Source organism: Pseudophryne corroboree, chromosome 6 (genome assembly GCF_028390025.1).
Source record: "Pseudophryne corroboree isolate aPseCor3 chromosome 6, aPseCor3.hap2, whole genome shotgun sequence".
Lineage (NCBI taxonomy): Eukaryota > Metazoa > Chordata > Amphibia > Anura > Myobatrachidae > Pseudophryne > Pseudophryne corroboree.
In genome coordinates, this window is record NC_086449.1 from 607,573,486 (window position 1) to 607,583,245 (window position 9,760).

General features: G+C 38.4%; 1 pseudogene; it reads right to left on the bottom strand.

Moving 5' to 3' along the window:
- Positions 1-6,504: 6,504 nt before the first annotated feature.
- On the bottom strand, positions 6,505-6,624 carry LOC134939087 (5S ribosomal RNA; annotated as a pseudogene).
- Between the last annotated feature and the right edge of the window lie 3,136 nt (positions 6,625-9,760).

A 9,760-nucleotide genomic window follows, 5' to 3' on the forward strand; every position in this document is an offset into this window, starting at 1 on the left:
TTGCAATGCCGCAACTCCCACCAACAGTTCAACAGTGACCAGAAGTTAATCAATTGTTTGTGCCGCTGGTCCCTACTCCCGCTGCTGATCATTTTTTTTGCTCGTATTCTCCTGAGGTGGTGAGCAGTAATTCACCCAAAGTCTGGCTTTTGGGCACCCAATTTGTCATTTGGGCAATGCGCCCAGAAGTTTTCATGGGTTTAGCTGCTTTACCTGGCTGACTCTTGGTGCATTTGGGCGTGACATGTGCAATAAGTAAATGGTGCCCATAGCACTTGCACCCAGCAACACAAACAATTGAATATCACCCAGTGGTGCAAGTAGAAATATTTTCTTAGTGGTACTGACACTAGCGGTGTGGCCACACGATAGCCCCTTTTTGTAGGGAATCTGGAGGCAAGGCTAAAAATATATAGTAATGCCTCCAGTATAATACAAATATATAGTGATACCTCCAGAGTCCAGTATAATAGAAATATATAGTAATGCACCCAATTTAATAACAATATATAGTAATGCCTCCATTATAAAAGGAAAATACAGCCACTTTCGCACTCCCAGTAACCCTGACAAAGTGGGAGGAGCTGTCATGCTGCCAAGCACCATGGTCTTGTTGCTTTGTGGCACATTATAATTGTGGTAATGGTAAAGTGTGTGGCAGGTGGTACTGCATACCCGCTGCAAAATTCTCAAGGGTACTCCATACCCGAGCGTACCTGCATACTTGCACCGCTGATATCACCCATCACTTTGGACAGGAGCTGCTGACGTGAGAAAGTTACTATTATATAGCATGTAAATTCATACAACAGTTAAATACTGTACCACAAGATACATTTTGTATAATTATTAATTTATTAAATACATACATATTTAAACAATGCTGTGCAATTGAGATGCAGTACTGATTACACAACATGTGTAATTGTGCTTAAATAAATGATAACAAGGGCCTTTTGGTACACAATGGAGTTCAAGTGTAATTTACATCAAATAATTGTGTCCGTCAATGAATTGCACTACACTAAATCATTTTATTTTTGCATACATATATAGTATACTGTACAGACATTAAATTCATTTAGTAAATGGTGTCACCAATAATGTACATTTAAGAAGAAGTAGAAGTAAATTTTTTTTTGCTGTATACCAGAACCATTAGCTGCTGTTGGAACAAATTTGAATAACTTAATTAAATAAAATAGTAGCAGTTATAATAAATCAATTATGCTTAAATTACGTACTTATGAGTAAAGGGGCAATTTTTAAATTGAGAAATGCTTAGGCTCCTGGCAGGGAGAAAATGCTTTCCAGGACATGTCGGTATTTTGTTCATTGGGATCCCGCTGTCAGTCTCCTGACTTTCACCAAATTGGCTGATTATTAACTTATCAGTCTTCCCATTTAATACTAAAATTAACATTTACATTATTAACCCCACAATACATTAATAGCCTTATCAAACTCCCATTACAATAATAGTCCCCACATGACACAAAGAGAGACCACATATTAAATAAATATCTCCAAATTACCTGAATAGTCCTCAACTTACATATATAAACCTCCATCCTCTCATAGTTTACATAAAAGACCCACTAGAAGGTACATTACATTACTGACCCTGCTACGTTCAAGGAATGCTCCCACATTACACTATCTGTCTCTACAAACCTCTATCTTACATGAATTTGCCTTACTTTCCTTTACTAGTCACCATCAGTTTCAATATTGCATTTATACTCCAACTAAAGTATATAACTTAAATAGCACTACCACATTATATCCACTCTATATTGCAACAGAACCCTATCTACTGTACATTACATTAATAGCATATCCCATATTTCATTAATATACCCACTCCCACTTATCTGTAGAAGCCTGGAACCAAACTTACCAACTACTGTAGGCAAAGCTCTCTGAACATACTGCACAGAATTTGTACTGGTAGAAAGCTAGCACCAGCCCCATCTCTGCTGAAGAATGGAGAGAAATATGGGGGGGATATTGGCGATGCTTGTCAATACTCTATATGTCCCAACTCTACTTAACTGAGCATGCATGGAGAATGGTACATGCACAGATAATTCTCATTTGGGCTTCCTGTTCCAAAATGGAAAGTCCAATAGGGATTTTACTGTGATTCTGTTGGTATCCATCCACACATTTATAAATGACCCTAAGAAGTAGATGCACCAAAATTACAGGGCAATCCTCATCTCAGCCTATGTAGCTAAATCACCTTCTGCAAACTGTTAGTTCTACCGATGGTTCATGTATGCAAGTTAAAGAGTTGTAAGTGGTATAAGTATTCTATGATCAATAAAATAGATGAGAACGTTTCTTCAGAATCTTGTAGAACACAAGTAGATATGAATTCATGTGATTTTATATTAATGTCCTTTGTTACATATTGCTGCTACATGTATAAGGAGCCCATACACTGTTATATTGCTTTTGATATCAGACCATTGTCTCAATATTGCTGTTTTTATGAGCCTAAAGTTATGAAATCTCCAATAATGATCTTCTTGTTATCAAGCGTAATGGGAAATAATGGGAAATGCAATCAGAAGAATATAGCTGAAATGGAGCTAGCAGCTTGGCCATAGGATTTCATCTGATTTTGTACCCATTCATGGGTGGTCAGATCAAATAATATTCTTGACATTCAATCCTAGGGTCAAGCAGAAGGATATTTTGGCATTTATTAGAGACATTACAACAAGGGAATGCAGTTAGCATCCCGGCAGTCGGAATGCCGGCAGTCATATGACAACACTCTGAATCCTGTATCCAGAACACCAATTGCCGACATCCTGAAGGTAAGTATCAGGGTCACTGTTAAGGTTAGGGCCCAGGGGGGAAGGTTTAAGGATAGGCCCTAGAGGTGGGTTAGCCATAGCCGCCACCCCCGAGTCGTAATCCTCGCCGCCACCACCGGAGACTTAGCCCTAGCCACCCCCCCCCCCAGAATGTTAGCCCTAGCTGCCACCGCAGGAGGGTTAGTGTTAGGACAAGGCCCTACCTTGAAAAATAATGACCCCATACCCTGACAACATTCTCATTGTTAGGATGCCGTTTTAGGTCGTGTGACCACCAGTATCCCTACCGCCTGTACAATGTATCACACCCACAATAAGTGAACACAAACCACCACTCTCTGAACTTGACTTAAAGTTATAGCAGCTAGTTCATAGGCCTATCAAACAAGTACAAATGAACATTTAATCTCATTACTGTATCTTTGATTATTTGAAATAAAAATAACAAACAATAAGACAAAATCTGAACATTTTGTAAAGCAAAGAAGAATCAAATGTACCAATTTTATTTATATTGCAAAGAAATATAGGCATATTGTGATTGTGGAATCTTATAATGCTGAACATACCTGAGAGAAAGTATTTTGAAAATCATGTAGAACACAGGGCGCAGTATTGGTGTCCTGTACTCAAGGTGCTCTTTTAGAAATGTCAAGACAACCTTATTTCCCCTGTTGCAGCATGACAGAAAAAGTAATAAGGCAAAAACTCAAACTGGACACATTCCAGTATAGTTCTGGTATGCCTCAACAGGTAATTTCCTTTTTGTATCTACTGTAAGTGTTCATCTTTACAAACAAATATAAATTGCAGTGTTTTACTTCCATTCACATGCTTTTTAGTTAGGGCTGTGCAGGAAACCGAGCCCACCTAAACTTTTAGTTTCTGAGGGAATTAGGATTGAATTTGATATAAGTCACTCCAGCAGTGATTTGGGTGCCATTTCACAGCATACACTGTACAGAGACAACAGCCACTAGACTACCAGGGCATTCATATCAATATTTATCCTCCTTACTGGGTCACTGCACATACTGCACAAGACCAGAGCTCCTAAAGGCACCATTATTTAGTTTTATTTTAATGTCATTATTTTTTTCAACCATAACATTCGTGCACAGTCAGTTACATTGTTGTTTTAAGTCAGCAATGCAGATCAGAGCTCCTAATACAGGGGCAGCATTAACCCTTGTTGCACATTGGTGTCTTTTGTCACTGCAGTGCCTACATTGCAGCCCAGAGCTCCTAATACAGGGCAGCATTACCACTTTCCTGGTGCACACTGGTCTTATAACTGCCCACAGTGCAGCCCTGAATTCCTAATAGTAATATAGTGCAGCAGTAACCCTCTAGTAAAGCACACTGGTGCCCGCAAAAGTTTTTGGTGAAGTTGTTGTCATTTGTTAAAAAACTTAAAAAGTTGTTGTGTTTTTGCATGTGATCAGTGCCAGGCCATGCCACTGAGTTAATAATATAAGCACTATATGAGTCATGTTTTGAAGTTGTTATTTGTGAAGAAAAGAAGACTTTTTTTTAAAGGGCGGTAAACACGGGAGAGATGTCTGCTGAGCGAACCGCTCAGCATACATCTCTCCCGCCGCTCAGCACAGCGCGATGTTTGCTGAGCAATGCGGGGGGAGGATGGCGGCCACTCATTTCACCCAGCGGGTGAAATGAGTAACCTGCTAGATTGGCCTGCATGCAGGCTCAATCTAGCAGCGGCGATAGCGATGTGCGGGGCCGCACATCGCTATCGCTGAGGGGGCTACACACGAGTGATCTGTGCTTAAAATCTAAGCAATCTAGTCAGATTGCTTAGATTTTAAGCATGGATCTCTCCGTGAGTACCCCCCTTTAAACTTGGGTGTGTTTGATAATGCTCAGTAGGTGCTGTGCAACTGCGTTAATAAGCACTGTGTGAGTTGCAAAGTGAAGTTGTCATTTATGTAAGAACAGAAAAAAATTGGGGTTTTTTGGTATAACTTGTGTGTGTTTTCTACTGTGAGTCGATATGGATCATGCGCAGTAGATAGAAGAACAGGAGCAACAACCAAGTACTAGTGATGTGGCTGCTGCCATGAAAAACTAACATTTTCCCAGAGACCCACTGGTGATGAGGATGCATACACTCAGTGCACCACAGTGACACAACATTTTGACATCTAATCAGGTTTTAAAGAATTGCCCAACATTAGTGACACCTCTACCGGGACTTAATCTGATATGGTAAACATCCATGGTGGAGGATTAATGACAATGGAAATAATTAGCATGTCAGAAAGTCCCTTTGACTACAGTGAGCAAAAAAGGCTATTTGGAGCCCATTGTACAAACTTGCTATTGTGTACTTAAGCTGCCACCCTCTAGTGTATACTGAGAAAGTATTTTCAGCACAGTCGGGAAACTTGTGAGTGGTCAGCATAGGAGGCTACTTCCTCAAAATGTGGAAAAGCTGACGTTCATATACATGAACTACAATTTCCATGAGGACCTTTCCCACCAATTACTATACATCAAAACACAGAGACTTCTGTAATGGTGGATTCCAACGGCGATGAGTTGATACTGCATGACGATGATGATGTTAACACTGATGATGATGATGATGAGGAAGATAATGACAACTTTCAATTGTAGTAACAACACAACACTGTAGCTGCCTTAAGCCCATTTGCAGCTTGTTTTGTGGCAATCCCTGTCCCTGAAGTGCTTGGTATGTTAAACTATGCATATTAATTAATATTCAACATAAGAATGGGTGGGGGGACACAAGGACAATTCCATATTGACCACTTTCATTTCTGCTACTGCTGTGTGGCAATGTTTCATAGATGAGCTGTAAACTGTTGTGTGTTTGTGCCACTGCTCTATTGCTTAGTAACCAGCTAGTTTGCTGCTGCCTTTGTCCTATATTGGTGAAAACAATATTATGAGCTGTGAGTTGCTCAAAATTGACTGGAAATGACTGTAAATTGATGTTATTGAAGTTAATAATACTGAAGGAACAAAAACAGATCCAAATCACATGATTTTAGCAAAAGAAGTGAGTACTGAACAATTTGTCAGGCACCCGTGATATGGCTCTTAACAGGTGTATCTGCTTCACCATGTGGGTCTGCCTAAGCATTCAACAAGATCAGTACAATCAGCATTAGAGTAGACGAAAAGGTGACATATTTTTTGTTGATTGGCTAAGTGTGACAACCTTTGTTACTAGGCAAATTAGATGTTCTGTTTTGAAATTAATACAAAAGAAGCAGAAAAACAGTTGACTCCTGTTGGGGAGCACTCAATTTCAGACATAAAGAAATCTAGTATAGATATCTGTTAAGATCATAAATTTTATTGATTTAAGTTTAATAATAGAGAGTTCTAATTATACCAATAAGTGCGAATTTATAAAAAGTATATTAAACATTATATATAGACTTGGCTATTATAGCTGGGTAGCCGGATTCCTGGTGTTGTAATAAATAATTATGAGGTATGATAAATAAAGTGGTATCTCTGTGTTACAGAAAAAACTTATTTATGACCATCATTTAATCTGCATAATCGACTTTAAAGAAAAGTTATTGCAGAGGATTGAATCATAGGTCATATATCCAATTTTTGGTACACTAAATTTGTGCACTGCTTGCAATTTAGCATGCGAGTGGATCCAGTGAGTAGCGGCAAATTGCAATACCTGGGTGTTCCAAGGTGGTCTCCCATCCGAGTACTGGCCCGGCCCTCCACTTCTTGGCTTCCAAGATCAGATGAGATTGGGCATCTCCAGTGGGGTATGACCGCAAATAGCTGCGCTTAGACCTTTCGCCCGAGTAGAATTTAAGCAGTAGCTGCTTCCAAAATGTTCCGTGCAGTGATCACAACCAAATTTACTCATATGTGTATTTATAAACACAGGTAAGAGTGCAGGAAATAATAATGATTTTCCTGCTTAAGAAATAACACAGTGAGGTGATTTGTGGTCACAGATATTATGACCACAAAATTACCACATTAATCTGATAAATCATATATACCAGGAATTGTAACTGTTATTCAAATATAACAGTTCCTATTTCAAAGGATTAATTGCACCTAAGTCCACATTACAAGGAGCTCTAAACATGAATGAATCAAACACTGTGTAGCCCATATACCATTTAGGGCCCAGAGAACCGTTCAGACTGTAACGAGCAAAGTTTAGTATATCACTCAATATAACTGAAAATAGTCCATCCACCACATACTGTGGTTAGGACTGAGATAGATACAATTATAGATTTTGTGCTCAGTATGATGATACATGTATCATTTAGGACAATTACACCACACACTGTGGTTTAAAGCTGAAACAGTTACAAGTTCTGAGCTCAGTATGTTGATACATATGTCATTTGAAACAAATTCTATGTAAAAATTAAAGTGACAAAAAATAATTCACTGATAAATTTTACTGATAGTATTGCGGACTATTATTTGGTGCTCAAAATATATTTCCTATGACAGAACGCTCTAGGAAGCTAATCTATGATCACTCTTAACTTCCTCCAATGGTTATGCAAAAATACAGCCAGCATTTAAACGTGAATAACAGATTGTGCATAAGCACAAATGAAAATTAGCATGCTCAAGCAGACATATGCAGATATAGCACTCTAAATTAGAGACTAAAATATCTGTTATAAATAAGCACAAATGAAAGTTAGCATGCTCAAACAGACATATGCAGATATAGCACTCTAAATTAGAGACTGAGGTATCTGTGATAAATAGTTAAATCTATAAACAAACGTTACTACCTGTGTGACTCGTATTATATGAGTGTCAGCTCCAAGCGGGAAATAGTCACACTAACGCTGATGATAACAAAATATATAAAGGTTAGTTGTAATAGGTATTACACATACGATACCAAAAGTCCTGCTGTCTGCTAATCATGGCCAGACCGCGCTGCTGCTTTCAGCGGGATAGCGCTCGTGGTGCATGAAGAGTGCACCAGCGTTACCTCCGTGCTGGGATTGGCGGTGTTCTGGCCGTGGCACCCAGGCTGTATTGGTGTAGTCGTCCGGAGAGGAGCTCCGGAGCTGTAGAGTGCGAGATAGCTCCCGGCGTTCAAGGTCCCGGTAACCTCTGGAATCGAACAGCTAACTCCGGTCACGTGATGCGCATCACGTGATCGGACAAACCCTGACGTACGTTTAGCAATGATGGCTTGATCACAGGGTGATGTTGGGATCTGATTCCGGGTTAGTTTATATGCAAGAAGTAATGAGCTTAATTAACTATTAATTGATAATCAAACTAAAAGTGAGCCGTAATTTAAGTTCCCCTAAAATAATTTGTACTGAAGAGTAAGTTAAAACAATCCTAAATTGGGAGGTTTTTAAATAGTAGTATATAACACATTAGATGTTTTAAATATAAATTGTGATGATCAATTAGAAGGCTAAATTAGAAGAATAAATGGATAAAGGAAAAAGAGTGGTGGAGAATGGGTGGTAAAATAATTAATTAATTATATATAGGTTAATAAGATATCCACAATTGGATATCCACAATTGATGTACTAAAGAAACACCATGATAATGGAATAGTGATCAATTAGAATGACAAATGATAACCCTAGATATGGAATATAAATATACAGCATGGTGAAATAAGGAAAATTGTGAAATAAAATTAATGGAATATATAACACTCATATAATAAATGTGTGCTGGTGAAATTATATCTTTAGTGAATTACACAAGAGTAGAATGAAAGAAATAAAAATAAGAAAAAAGAGGAAGAGAGAAGAAGGGAAAAAAGGGAAGAAGGGATGAAAGATAAGGGAGGGTTATTTAAATAAAGTGAGAAAAAGGAAAGAAAGAGTGCTGTGGACAGAGAGAATACTACCTGATTAATTATTGAATAAAGTTATAAATGAAAGTGAATACAAAAAGTGATAATGTAAGAGGGCATAAAAATAAAATAGAATAAAAATGAGAGCCCATAGTAAAGATTCTCAAATGGAAAGTGATTATGATAAGTGCCAATGTACTGAACCAGTATGGCCCACCAGGAATGTGTAGGGATGAATGGACTGAAAAATATTATTCCATATTATTATAGTTAACGGGTTATTGTGAAAGAAGATTTTTTGTTTAATTCAAGAAAACCCCAAAATTCATGTTCTCATTCAATCCCTGAGGGTAAGTAGTACCCAGGTTGAAGATCCATTCACACTCCTTCTTCAGTAAACTGTCAGTTATATTGTCGCCACGGATTCCCAGTTTGATTTTTTGTAGCCCAAAAGCTCTCATGTCCTCCCATCTACTATTGTGATGAATATAGAAATGCCGTGCTACTGAAGTGAGTTGTTTCATTTTCGCTTTATCAGTGGCTGCGTTGCGTATGGATCCCACATGTTCGAGAATACGTTGTTTAAGTGGTCTAGTTGTCATCCCCACGTATCTCTTATTGCATGTACATCTAATGCAGTAAATGACTCCTTCTGTTGAACAATTGATATAATCTGTAATCTTGTGTTTGCGTCCAAATTTGTCCTCTACCTCATTAGTAGTTTCCATGTGTCTGCAAGCTTTACATCTCCCGCATGGATAAGTTCCTGTTACTGATGGTACTTTTTTAGGTAATCTTTGAAAATGACTTTGTACTAGGCAGTCTTTAAGATTTCTGGATCGACGCCAGCTCATCGATACATGAGGGCCTAATTTCTCAGATAGAGTGGGATCAGTATGTAAAATATGCCAGTGTTTTTGTATAGAACTGGTAACTTTCTTCCATTCCTGGCAGAAATTGCCCACAAATCTAATGGGGTTGTTGGTTTTCTTGTCCCGTGCTTTCTTGAAAATAATGTCATGTCTAGTTGTATCTTTGGCAGTTCTTATAGCTTTTTTGATAGAGGTATTGCTGTACCCTCTCTCTCGCAATCTCTGAGCTAG